A 14,739-nucleotide genomic window follows, 5' to 3' on the forward strand; every position below is an offset into this window, starting at 1 on the left:
GTGCTTTTACTCCAGGGTAGGGTCTTGCTGTGCTTTTTGCCATTTGCCAGCCAGTTCCAGGAAAGTGGTTGCACGATCACATGGCAGTTCACAGTTTCCAGTTCTTCTTGTGACACCGGGGATCCTCAGACCACATTGTGACTCCTGAGATTCTGCCCTGCTTCGCCACCTGTGCACCTTTAAGCCAGGCACATCCTCTATGGTAGTGGACTTCCAGAAGTTCAGATTTTGCACTCCACTGCTTCTAATACTTTGCGGTTGCCTCTGTAAGTAGGCTCCTTCCCCACCACCATATCCACAGCTCTGTCTTCCCCAATTCAACTCTCCTACTCTCCAAAAGGTGGTTGCTGTTCTACTTGTAGACTTGCAGTTTTTTTTTTCTATCAGACATCTGATGGATTTCTTGAATGTTTATAATGATTTGATAACTATCTAGCTGTGTACTAGACAAGCTTAGGGTCCCCCTACTCCTCTGCCATCTTAACTCCTCCCCACATTAAATTTCTGTAACCCAAGCTTTTCTGTTTATTTTACAAGTATAATAAATGCTTTGTGATGCCTCATTAGATACTTATCAACCACTTCTATGCCGTCAAAAAATGTTTGGCTATCCAGCATGTTCAGCTATTAAGAAGACTCAATTTGGTAAAGATGGAAGTGGAGTCACTGTGTAACTTGACTCGATTCTGTGTCACAGTTCAGCTTCCATTTGATCAAATAAAGTGTGGATTCCAGTGACAAAAAGGAATATCTTCTATTCATATTTATATTTCCTCATTCCTTTATCACCCCACCCCCTCCACACACACAAAAATACAGAACCTGGCAGGGCACCTACTTCCCAGGAGGATCACAGTAAATGTTGTGTTTAATAGAGTGACTGACTGTAGAATGTTGTACCTTCTTCCCTTCACTTCATTGTCAGTGCAAATAGTCTTTGTGTCGCTTGCTATTACTGGTGGTTCTGATTCTGGTTTTGCAATCAATTCATTTTGTCTATTTTCTTCTTTATGAAAGGAATACAATCCCCAATAGTAAGATATAATAAAAGAAATACTGAGAAGAAAAAATGTAGTATTTTTACAAATTGAACTATTTTCTGGGACCTGCCAGGGACATCTCCAGAAAGGTAATCTTGCCAGCACACCACAGTAATGGCTGGGAGCAAGATAAGTTACAGACAGATTCAAGCATTCACATGTCAACACAAATTTAGAAAGGAAAGAGGAAAGGGTGGGGGAGAAGAAGGGAGAAAAGGAAGAAGGTTATAGAAAGTAATTGTTCACCAAATTTTGAAGGTTGGGAGGCTTCTCTGAGCAAATTTACTAACAACTTTCATTTTGTCAGTGGACTAAGGATAATTTTATGATTGTGGGAGGCTTACTTCCAGTATCAGGACACCTAAATACAATAGTGAGGTCCAGCTGATAGCTGGGATGAAACTTGAATGTCAGGAACACTTAGTAACTGTCAAGGAAGGACCTTGCTTTCTAAGCTTTGGAAAAGGGAGCAAGTGATCACTGTCAGTTTGTAGCATCCCCTGGTGGCCATTCACAGGGTAAGACTGGCAGGTCAGAAGGCTGCCATTAAGCCTAAGTAAGTAAATCAAAATCAGTTGTGTCACAGGATATGGCTTCATTTGCAAAGTTCTGCCTGATGGATGCCTTTCCCAGGTAGGAGACAACCACTGACTCCTGATTTCCTGAAGGTACCTGGAGAGAGCTGCAAATGGTGAAGCTAAAACAGAGCCAAATCGGGGCTTCCTGAAGGCTCTTTGATGCAACTGATTATGATGTTCTGTTGGATAATTTGCTTGTTTCAAATGCATGATTAATGGAATTATTATTCATAATTAGGAAATGCCCAGAGAGCAAAGAAAACAAACAAGGTTCTGACTAGCTATCAGTAATTATCAGGCTCATGCTAATAATGCCCAGGAAATGAAAAGACGCTGGCATTTTTCTTTAATTTAATTTAATTTAATTTTTTTTTATTTTTTTTTTAAGATTTTATTTATTTATTTGAGAGAGAGAAAATGAGAGACAGAGAGCATGAGAGGGAGGAGGGTCAGAGGGAGAAGCAGACTCCCCACCAAGCAGGGAGCCCGATGCGGGACTCGATCCCGGGACTCCAGGATCATGACCTGAGCCGAAGGCAGTCGCTTAACCAACTGAGCCACCCAGGCGCCCTCTTTAATTTTATTAAGAATGCCAATTCCTAATACGAACTAGTGCTGTGGGCAGTGTATATTCTGCAGATTATGTTACCTCAAAGCACCATTCCTCATGGCATTCCCTGCAAAGTACACAGATGAGGCCTGTCAGACACTATTGCTTAATTAATTAGGGCCTTTCTAGTAGGAACCTTTGAAAACAATATCCCACCTTCCTCCTCTCTTCCTCAGATCACATGTACTGCTGGTCCCTTAAGGAGACACTATATTGGAGGAACAGAATTGATTAGCTACCACTTTGGCCTCTAATGAGAAAGCTTTATAGGGCCAATCAACTCAGTTTTATTAAAACAGCTTCTCTTCTTACAGTAGGGAGAAAAAAAATCTTAGCAGTTTTCCTGCTGTACAAACTGCTCCATCATTTTTTGGTCTTCTTTGCTACAACTAATCAAAATACTGTTGGGGTGCCTGGGTGGCTCAGTGGTTAAGTATCTGCCTTCGGCTCAGGTCATGATCCCAGCGTCCTGGGATCAAGCCCTGCATCAGGCTCCTTGTTCAGCCGGGAGCCTGCTTCTCCCTCTCCCACTCACCCTGCTTGTGTTCCCTCTCTAGCTGTCTCTCTCTCTGTCATATAAATAAAATCTTTAAAAAATATATATTGTCATACTCACCATTGCAGAGTATTGCAAACGGCAATGAGCCATAGAAAGACTCTCTTCTGAGTGAAGAACCATTTGTAGAGACAGTTGCCAGCTTCTCCAATGGAATATCTTTTGGACTATAGCAATAAGAAAAGCCTGGGTTCCCCTGGGCAAGTGCTCACAGAAATTAGAGGGATGAAAAGGCACCTGGGTAACTCAGTCATTTAAATGACCAACTAATGATTTCAGCTCAGTCATGATCTCAGGGTCATGAGATCTGAGCCCCATATTGGGCTCCATGCTCAACATGGAGTCTGCTTGAGATTCCCTCTGCACCCGCCCCCATAGTGTGTGCATTCTCTCTCTCTCGCTGAAATAAATAAAATCTTAAAAAAAAAAAAGGGACAAGAAGAAGACAGACAGTAGGCCTCAAATACTTTTCACAGTTTGCTTCTCCTTTTGTGTGTGCTCTATAGGATTTTCAAAAGAATGTGTGGCTGCCATGCTGGATGCAAGTATTTGAGTTCTTTTCAAGTCTGGGAGCAGGAAATGGAGGAGGAAGAGAGTGCATTGGTATGGATCAACTCAAAGTAAGCAAAATGCCAAAAGGTAAATGTGGTACTTCAGCCTGTAGGAAAAGATAGCCCAACTTTGTGCAAAACTCACAAAAAATGATTAGACCTGGTTCTTTCTCCGAGAACCTAAAACTATAGTTGAACTCCACAATTTTATTCCAAAGTTGGTCACTTGTGCTCATGCCAAAACACAAAATGAAAAGTGATAAAGTTTAAGGTAAATTGTTCTTACCAGGGCTTTAAGCAGAATAAATTAGTCCCTTCAGGGCATCTAACCCCTCACTACTCAGTGTGGTACATCACCTGGGAACTTGTTAGGAGTGCAGAATCTTGGGTCCCACAACAGAATCACTAAATCAGAATCTGCATGTTACCAAGATAGCCAGGGGATTTCTATGCACATTGCAGTTTGGAAAGCCCTGGTCTAGGGCACTTGCTGAAGTTACTTCTGCAGTTTAGAAGGGATAAAGATACATATTGGGCTACATAAAAAGTGAGAATAAATTGATTTACTCTCTTATTTAACCTTCCTTCTATAGAGAATTACTTTCTTTTAAAAACAACTTAATTCCCAAACTTTTAAAAAGACAGGTTGAAATGTTCTCTGAGAATGTCAGATTTTTTTCATAGCTATGTAATATTTTTAGTGAGCAATAGACTGTTTGCAGAGCAAATGTTCTATTATTAGCCCAAAAGTTACATAAAGTATTATAAATAGTAGGATTCCTTTTTCTTTTGGGGGCAGCAAACAGACAAATTCATGGGTGCTGCCCACTTTATCTCACAGGACTCTGAACACTATTTTGATCAAATTAAGGAAAAATGGTCATTAACATGAAGCAGGTTCTCTTTTAAATGAAGGGTATGTTGTGCAGGGTAGTATAAACAGTCTCCAGGGGCCAAATATTAAGGATAAAATATTAAAGCACGATTCATCCACCAGCAGCTGACTATCCTTTCTTCTCAAAGACACCTAGAATATTCCCCAGGGTATATCATATGTTAAGTCACAAAGCAAGTCTTAACAAATGTAAGAAGATTGAAATTTCACCAACTACCTTTTCTGACCACAGTGGTATGGAACTAAATTCAATTAACAAGAGGAAAACAGGAAAATTCACAAATATGTGGAAAAACACTCCTGAACAACCAATGTGTCAAAGAAGAAATCAGAAGAGAAATCAAGAGACACCTGCGTGGCTCAGTTGGTTAAGCGTCCAACTCTTAATCTAAGCTCAGGTCTTGATCACCGGGTCATGAGTTAAAACCTAGCGTTGGGCTCTATGCTGGGTGTGGAGCCTACTTTAAAAAAAAAAAAAAAAAGATCAAAATGTGGAGGAAAGATATCTTTCATAAGATAACAAACATAACAAACTTTAAGAGATGTTGCAAAAGCAGTTCTAGAGGGAAGTTTATAGAAATAAATGGCTAATGATAAAGATCTCAAACAACCTAAATCTATATCTGAAAGAACTAAAAAAAATCCCAAAGTTAGCAGAAAGAAGGAAATACAAATCAAAACAGAAATAAGAGACCATAAAAAACAATAGAAAGGATCAATACAACTAAGAGCTGTTTTTTTTTAAAGATGAACAAAATCAATGAACCTGTAGTGAGATAAACTAAAAAAAGACAAGACTCAAAATTAGAAATGAGAATAGATACTACAACTGATACTGCAGAAATACAAAGAATCATAGAGACTACTATGAACAATTCTCCACCAACAAATTATATAAGCTAGAGGAAATGGATAAATTCCTAGAAACATACAACCTAATAAGACTGAATCCGGAAAATAGAAAATTGAGTAGTTTCATAACTAATAAAGAGATTGAATCAGTAATCAAAACTTTCCAAGAAAGAAAAGTCCAGGACCAGATGACTTCATTGGTGAATTCTACCAAACATTTAAAGAAGAATTAACAACAGTCCTTCTCAAACTCTTCCAAAAATTTGAAGAGAGAACACTTCCAACCTCATTTTGCAAGGCCAGTGTTACCCTGATACCAAATCCAGGTGAGGATAATAGGAGAGAAGAAAATTAAAGGCCAATATCCCTGATGAACATAAATGCAAAAATCTTCAATAAGATATATTAGCAAACCTAATTAAACAGCATGTTAAAAGGATCGTACACCACGATCAAGTGGGATTTATCCCTAAGGTACAAGTATGGTTCAATAAATGCAATTTAAATGTGGAACACCACATTAACAGAATGCAGGATAAAAATCATCATCTCAATAGATGTAGGTAAAGGATTTGACAAAATACAGCATGTTTTCATGATAAAAACTCTCAAAAATCAGGGATAGCAGGAATGTACCTGAACAAAATAGAGGCCATGTAGGACAAGTCCACAGATAACCTTATACCTCAAGATGAAAAGATAAAAGCTTTTTCTCTAAGCTAAACAAAAAAAGGATGACCATTCTCTCTACTTTCCTTCAACATAGTAACTGGAAGTCCTAACCAAAGAAGTTAGGCAAGAAAAGAAAGAAAAGTCATACAAATTGGAAATGAAGAAGTAAAATTGTCTCTGTTTGCAGATAATAGGATTTTATACATAAAAAACCCTCAAGGCTCCACCAAAACATTGTTGGAACTGATAAGGAAATGTAGTAAACTTGTACGATACAAAGTTAACATGTAAAAATCCACCGAAATTTTATACAGTAACAACAAACTATCTGCAAGAGAAATTAAGAAAGCAATCTCAATGACAATAACATCAAATACAGTAAAATACTTAGGAATGAATTTAACCAAGTTGATGAAAGACCTGTACATTGAAAGCTAACACACTGATAAAAGAAATTGAAGGAGACAGAAATAAATGGGAAAGATATCTTGTATTCTTGGATCAGAAGAATCAATATTGTTAAAATGATCATACTACCTAAAGCGATCTACAGATTCGATGCAATCCCAATCAAAATTCCTGTGGCATTTTTTACAGAAATATAAAAATCCTTCAAAAAAAAAAAAAACCCAAATTTGATTTGTGTTTTTTTCAACAGGAATGAACCCTGAACAAACTTATGCCACTGTTATTCATTTTTTTTAACCATTATTGATTTTTAAATGTTTATCTTTACATTAACTATTAAGAAAGCACCTTCATACACTAATACAACTGTAACTAGCATTATTTAAAAAGAATAATGTGCTCTCATAGTCTAATATGTTAGAAAGAATATCAAGTAATAACCATACATGCTACACAATTGCAAGGAAGAGAACAGATCTTTCCTACTGCTAGCTTTTACCTCTGCCTCTAAATTTTTACCTTAAATTGAGTAGAGATTAAGGGAGCATCAAGCCTCATATGGTAGAAATGGGGTCAAAGCAGCCCTCTGTTTTCAATAAAATGGTGTGGGATGGGCATGCATTACTAGGCTTTCCTACATGCTTTCCCTGAAGACCTACTGACCCCGTTTAGTCCTCTCCTTTAAAGGGCCAGGCTGACTTCACACTAAGCTTTTTATTGCTCAGGAAAGCAACATTTGAACCCTCAAATAAAATTAGTTTTAAAAGACCATGACGAATCAGGTTGCAAATTTTAAAGAAATTACTATCCTCACCACATTTTTTATTTCCATCAGTTCAGTGAATACACACTGAACCAATGTAGCTTGCCATGTAGTCAGATAAATAGTGATTCTCTGAACCAAAATTACAGATGGAATGTTTCTACTTAAGGTCCATGAAAAATAAGTTCTATGGAGAAATGGCTGTGGGAAATACAAGAGATGCCTGATAAACAGGCAATTGTGAGTTAATCCTAAGTAGCAGATTCCCCACTTCTAGAGTCATAACTCACCTACTTACTTGTGTTCAAAATATCATTAATGAGATACAAAACTTTCCATTACATAATAAGGAGAATTCAAAGAATTAAGAACTTTGCATTACATAATTAAGGAGAATTCTCATAATTAAGAGAATTCTCTTAGGAGAGCTAGTGCAACTAATTTATAAGTAATTGAATTGAAGTCAAGATACCTCCTGACACTGGGTCCAAATAAAGATAAAGTAGGAAAGAAAGATGGTACTTGATTGAGGGGATCATGAATTGTCAAAGAAAAAGAGGTCACGGGCTCCAGCACATACTTTTTCTGTTTTAGAATTTTGTCTGGGACTGCCTGGCCACCAAGAAGTGCTAGAGACATTTATCAGAATGATAAAGGCATGACTTTGAACAAAGCCCCCATGGGATTTTTTTTCTGCAAAGCACCGATGCAAATCTAAAAGGCTTAAAATTCATCAATGGCAATAATGTTAGGTGGAGAGGAAGAAGTATGTCAGCAAAACCTGAGGAATCTAAACATTGGGAATGTTGCCTTTGCTAATTCTCTCCCACAAATTTGTATTCATTCCTTTGCTCTTGGCTCACACCTCTTCCCTGAATATGCTACTCCCAACTTCTCAAGGAAAGCCATTCAACGGTTTTCCCAAGGCTTCAGAAATGTTGACTGGTAAAGAGCTTGTCTTATCTGAGTATATATTAATGAATCCAGTGAAGAAATTATTCAAGGAGTACAAAGGCAAAGGCCAAGAAAATGAAAAAAAATGTTCCTACAAGTGGTACTTAAAATACTGGGGTTCACCTATAAAAATATATATTGCATCTAATAAGAGATGAACTCCATCCTGCTAGCAAGCCAAAGCAGGTAGAATTTCAGCCTTTCAAAAATCTTTTTTTTTTAAAGATTTTATTTATTTGACAGAGAGAGACACACTGAGAGAGGGAACACAAGCAGGGGGAGTGGGAGAGGGAGAAGCAGGCCTCCACGAAGCAGGGAGCCCGATGCGGCACTCGATCCCAGGACCCTGGGATCACGACCCGAGCCGAAGGCAGACACTCAAGGACTGAGCCACCCAGGCGCCCCAGCCTTTCAAAAATCTTTTAAGCTGCATGCTTGTTTTGTGAGATTCTTAAGGGACATAATTCATGTTTACTAAAAAAATAATTTCATCCATAAAAAGTTATATATGGTTTACTGAGCTTAATGGCCTAGAGGGATATTTATTCCCATCTAAAGAACTTCAAAAAGTTTTCATTGGAAGTGTGTTTGTGTGGGGTTCCCTAAAAGGCAAAACCTGAGACAGATATTTTATTCACAAGTTGATCTTTGGAAACTCTTCAGGAGATAGAAAAGTGAGACAAGAAAGGGAAGGAGGCATAAATGGTGCATTAGGAAGGTAGCTACTACTGCAAACAAGTAGAGCTTAGACCCCCTGGAGACCCCTGGCCTGCCCATCATTGCTTGAGAACTGCTTCTTGGGGTCCTAACTCTCCTGGGCACTTTGGTCTGCCCACTACAGAGACTGATCAACTTCAAACAAAACCTGAGGCAGAGAGTAGAAAGTGTTTGCAGGAGGCAACCTTTCATATCTTGGGGTAAATGCCAAAAGTAGAGAGATAGAGCACTAACAGCAACAGATAAAGGGTCCAAATCAGTTGAAAAAAACATTAACTTCCGGGCGCCTGGGTGGCTCAGTTGGTTAAGCGACTGCCTTCGGCTCAGGTCATGATCCTGGATTCCCTGGATCGAGTCCCGCATCGGGCTCCCTGCTCGGCAGGGAGCCTGCTTCTCCCTCTGACCCTCCTCCCTCTCATGTGCTCTCTCTCTCTCATTCTCTCTGTCTCAAATAAATAAATAAAATCTTAAAAAAAAAAAAAAAAAACATTAACTTCCATTTCCTATGCAGAACAATCTAGATTGTCATGATAGAAATCTTTGAAAGCCTCTCTTCTTCTGCAAGGCCGTTCAGCATGCCAATTGTTTCCATGTGGCAGATATCACATAGAATGAAGATGGAGGCCAGATACAATGTTGTGCAGAATGTATGGGCATTTTTACATGCCATGACAGTTGCACATCCATTTAGGAAATTTGCTGTTCATTAAGTATCCTAGTGACATCTCATGGGCTTGCTGGGGATTTCCAGTGCATGACATTTCCTAAGTGGTGTGTTTACTACATAGTAGAAGGGTATTGTTCTATATCATGGTCCACTGCTTAATGCAGTCTGTCAACAGCCAGAAGGATGGTTTTCTCCCCTACTGAGTCTCTCAGATGAGAAACTTTCTCATTGTATTATTGTTATTGTCTCTGTAAGTTGATTTTCCATCAGAGTTAGAACTTTGGGGAAAATAGGTTCTAGCTTTTCCCCCCCAAATGAATCTCAGTGGTGATATTAACACATTCAACTCAAATAAAAAACACTGTTCTTACTGCTGCAGATAGGGGCCATTTGCAATATATGTGAACATTTTCTTTGCAGTTTGAAGGTTCTTTTTTGAATCTACAGACATTTTTATAACTGGTTTACTAACAATTCAGTTGCTAAAAATGTGAGTTTTATTTCAGCGTTGTTTTATGAAGGGAGAACAGTTAATTATGTCATGACAGGAGCACTAGCCTTCCTTTATTATTTGTGAGTCTTATGAAAGGCTGAACTCTGGTGATGATTTTTGCTGATTTATGATCATTTTGAAACTTTTGAATTATGGCATTCAGTATGACTTATGAAAATGAAATCTCCCATTGTTCACGTCCTGCCTGAATTTACTAAGAATAAGGACATTTGATTCTATGACTGTAATGCAGTTATCGACTTCACATCAGAAAACGGAGACATAAAAATCTGAGTTGTTCAAGGTCACAACTTTTCTTATCTGTAAAAAGAGGATGACAATGGAGCTTTATAAGTTTGTTATAAACTTAAATGTGTAATACTTACAAAGCACTGATAAAGTTTTATATAGTTGTTTTTTAAAAATACCTAAATCAGTTTCTTTTCTCTCTCTCTCTCTTTTTTTTTTTTTGGCTTTCTATTCATGTTAGATGCAAAAAGGAGCTATGACGTTTTCTACAAAGATATTGTATAAATTAAAGGACATTAATTTTTGCCTAAGGTGTATACTTTATGACATCATTAGAACCTTCCTTGATAACAGTCGTGAGGTACTGGCTGGTGTGTTAAGATGAGTTTGAGTACTGCCCTATTTCAATAGCTGGTTCTGTGAAATGCAGCTTTCCAGATTCTCATTCACATTGTCTGTCTTTAAATGCAGCCAAGTGCTTTAATGGAAAGAATACTAGATGATGACCTTGAGTTAGTCCTGTTCAGTCATTATTGGCCTTGGGACATCAGGAATTCTGTCTTTCTCTCAGTTTCTGTAGTCTCTGTGGAACTCTGCAAGTTACCTATAAAATGAACTGATAAATTCACAAAGATCCCTTCTAGCTCTAGCATTTGATGTTTTGTACCTGTGAGTTTTTGTGTTTTGGTTTGGTTTCTGTGTTAGTCGACTCAGGCTGTGATAACAAAATGCCATAGACTACTTAAACAACAGAAATTTATTTCTCCTAGTTGTGGAGTCTGGGGGAGGCCAAAGGTCAGGGTACTGGCAAGGTAGAGTCGATTTGAGACCTCATCTCTTGGCCTGAAGGCAACTGCCATCTCGCTACGTGCTCATATGACCTATTCTTTGTGCACACAGAGTGAGAGAGAGCAAGCTTTCTGCTGTCAGTTCTTATAAAGGCACTAATCAGGTCATGAGGGACCCATCATCTAACTTTAATTACCTCCCAAAGGCCCCATGTCCAAGTACCATTACATTTTGGGTTAGGGCTTCAACATATGAATTTTAGGGTGACATAAATTTTCAGTCTGTAACAATCTCTTATATGATTGATTCTGTACCCAGTTTATAAGCCTCCTTGGCCTTTTTAAAAATCAGTTTCAATTTACACCTCAATGGATTTGATAACATGTAATTAATGATGAGCAGCTCAGGTCTCTTGGCCACTTTGTATCTAGGTGCTCAGTCTTTACAGGGGTCTAGTAGCACACCAGGAGCTCACTTGTGGGGGGGGGGTTATTTTAGAGAAATAGTTCTTTGCTATATAGAATATAGTGTATTTTCAGAACTCTAGGGCTCTGCTCTGCAACTTTCCTATGGCGGGTTGCCAGAGACTTGACACAGTATCATTATCCATACTGAATACCTCTAGCATCATCAGATCCAAGTCATATGACCCAAGTGTTAATGCAACTTGTTCCTCACACTGAACTTGCTGAAAAGCCCTCTCTCAAAATGGACCCCACTCAAAACAGATGAGTCATCACATATATGGATAGCAGCAATGTCCCCAAGTCATGTATGTGCTGAAGCAACAACATGCAGTGCTTTGTCCTCAGTAGCTAGAATACACAGAAAGTAGCATTGGCCTGTTTCATCATCACTTTCACTGACCTACTTGCGAAATCTTTAACTCTGCCAGATTAGACTCTCCTAGTTTCCAGAGGGGGAATAAACTAACAGGGACATCATGAAGGAGGGGAATTGCCAGATTTAAGCATTAAGCTTCCCTTGAGGTTTTTCTTAGGGACACTGAAGGGTAATGAATTTGAAATATGAAACGAAGTGTCTTGTTGACAGAGAACAAATTTGAATTCTCAGAAGAGAGCAGCCTGTCAGGAATCTGTCTTCCTTTTTGTCCTTGAAGATCTTTAGGAAAAGAATTCTGTGCAGATATTTATATTACCATCAACACTGTTACATGTTGAGATGAAACAGAGGTATGGCTTAGCTATTGTGAAGTGACCAAGAAGCAAAAAATATCAAGGAAATCAAAGAGTATTAAAAGCATTGTGCGAATGGCCTTGTGATCTTGACTCTTTTAAGGGTTTTCTCTACAAGTCTGGATCCTGGTTTAGGGACAAGAAATAAACTAATTTCCAAAGTTTTTTTCAGGGCCAAATCAAGTTGAAACATTCTCTGGGGCCAGAGAGCAAATATAAATGTCTATTATCTTCTGTGTCATTTATTCTCAAACTTTAGTATGTATCTAAATCATGGATCTATTAAAATATAGGTTGCTGGATCCTACATCCAGAGTTTCTAATTCAGTAGTTCTAAGGTGATGCTGAGAATTTGAAATTCTAAAATGTTTCTAGGAGATACTTATGTTGCCAAACTGGGAGCCAAACAATGGAGGGGTAATATTTTATCTGAATCTAAGACATCATTTTAAGATCTATGATTAAAAGGATAAAAGTAAGGAATTCTCTTACTGAATATCCATGGGAGACTGTCAGAAGAACAAATGCGAAGTTTAGAACCAAGACTGTTCTAGAAAGATTTACAGTGGAGTGCTAGAATAATTGCCCACTTAGTTTCTTTGAACATTTGAAAATTATATTTTTAAATGGGTGTTTCATAAATAGCTAGCAGTTGCATTATGAATCTCTATAAATGGTCCATCTTACAGCAATTTTTTTTCTGCTACGCAGGCATAAAGTAAATCTTTCTGTAAAACTATCTGGGTGGATTAGCTGAAATATTTTTTTAAACAGCTTTATTGAGTATAATTGGTATACAAAACTACACATTTAATGTTTATGACTTGATAAGTTTGGAGCTGTGCATATACCATGAAATCATCACCACAATCTAAGTAATAGACATATCTATCTTTTGGCTTCCTTCTGTTCCATGGAGGGGGGAAAGGACGCTAAAGCATGTATGTACCTTTTTTTTTTTCATAAGACAAATCTGATTCCCTCAAGCATTTCTCTGAATATCTGTTGTGAGAAATCAAAGAGGCATTGAAAAATTGCTGTTTGGAATTATCAAAGCAATAGCAGCTGTATTGTAGGATTGGATTTGTCTTAAAATATAGACTACATATGAGGCAAATAGTTCTTTACTTCTATGATTCAAGGGTGTTAGGTGAAAATGGGCTAAGCCAATGGTGTGTATCTTGACTGCATATTAGGGCTTTTAAAAACTCCAAAATCCTGGCCCCATTCCAAACCAATTAAATCAGTCTGGGGATTAGACCCAGGCATCAGTGTTTTTAAAGACCCCCAGTGATTCCTATGAGCAGACAGATTGAGAATCGTTTATCTAAAAAGAAAACAGGTCAGTCTGTTTCTGGGGCACCTGGGTGGCTCAGTCTGTTAAGTGGTTGCCTTCGGCTCAGGTCATGATCCCAGAGTCCTGGGATCAATAGAGCCCCACATTGGGCTCCTGCTCAGGAGGGAGTCTGTTTCTCCCTCTCACTCTCCCTCTGCCCCTCCCCCTCGTGCTCTCTCTCTCTCTCCTCTCTCTCTCTGTCTCTCTGTCTCTCAAATAAATGAATAAAAATGGTAAAAAAAAAAAAAAAAAAAAAGTCTGCTTCAGGACCAGAGTGCCATTTTGCATGAAGACAAACTTTGACTTTCTAAAGAGAAAATGTTTCCTTAAATTAAAACAGCTTCACTAAATTTGTTGAAACACTTGAAAAACGCTGAGAATATATTTTCATAATGACCCATGGGGAGTGGAAAGATGTGTAAGAGCTAGGGACTGGGAAGTGGTGAGGCTCTACGTTCAGGCTTGTAGGACTTCCTCAGGATTGGGGAATAAAATAAGTAATAAAAAGAAAAGTCATGATAAAGAGATCAGTGGAGCTTTGGAGAACAGGTAGGCCCTTGAACGACTGTCTAGTTAGGAGTGAATGGCCACAATATTGAGGCATTGTTAAATTGCACAGGAACCCTGTTGAAACTGGGTCCTCAGCACCCCCTGCCAAGCCCCTAATTTCAAGGCACCTTAAATTTTGGGGGCCCTGGGGCTGAACAAGCACCTGAGGAGGACTCCTTTTCATCATAGCTGTCACTTCACCTAAAGATCTCTAGTAGAAGTGATGCATGTTTATGCTCTTAGTCTTCTTGTGGTCCACATCCAAATTCCCTGCTATGGATACTTCCATTGAAACCTCTCGGAAATCTATTTCCTAGAACAAGAAAATGGGTCTTTTGTTTAACCGACAGGTTGTCATGATGGGAGAGAGAGCCCAGCACCCATACTTCAAGCCACCTATGAGGTAGGGAGGTAGTGTGAGAATCCCCTAAACCAGGTAAAATCAAAGTACAGTCATTCTCTGTTTTCCTTTGCAAGCCCTCTGCTTTCCAAAGAAGAACGATCTGAAGTGAATTATTGGCTGGGTGGTATATGGGAGAGTTCCTGAGTGAAAGGATAGAAATTCAAGGATCTTGGGTGCCTGGGTGGCTCAGTTGGTTAAGCGACTGCCTTCGGCTCAGGTCATGATCCTGGAGTCCCGGGATCGAGTCCCGCATCGGGCTCCTTGCTCAGCGAGGAGTCTGCTTCTCCCTCTGACCCTCCCCACCTCATGCTTTCTCTCTCTCTCAAATAAATAAATAAAATCTTTAAAAAAAAAAAAAAGAAAAGAAATTCAAGGATCTTAAGCCAAAAGTTAGACTCAAATGAAATATAAAAACAAAAAAATGAAGGAGGGGAGGGGAAAGCTGATGTTGGGAGTTCCAG

Source organism: Mirounga leonina, unplaced genomic scaffold, assembly GCF_011800145.1.
Source record: "Mirounga leonina isolate KUSES-001 unplaced genomic scaffold, KU_Mleo_1.0 Mir_101609, whole genome shotgun sequence".
In the NCBI taxonomy this organism is placed as follows: domain Eukaryota; kingdom Metazoa; phylum Chordata; class Mammalia; order Carnivora; family Phocidae; genus Mirounga; species Mirounga leonina.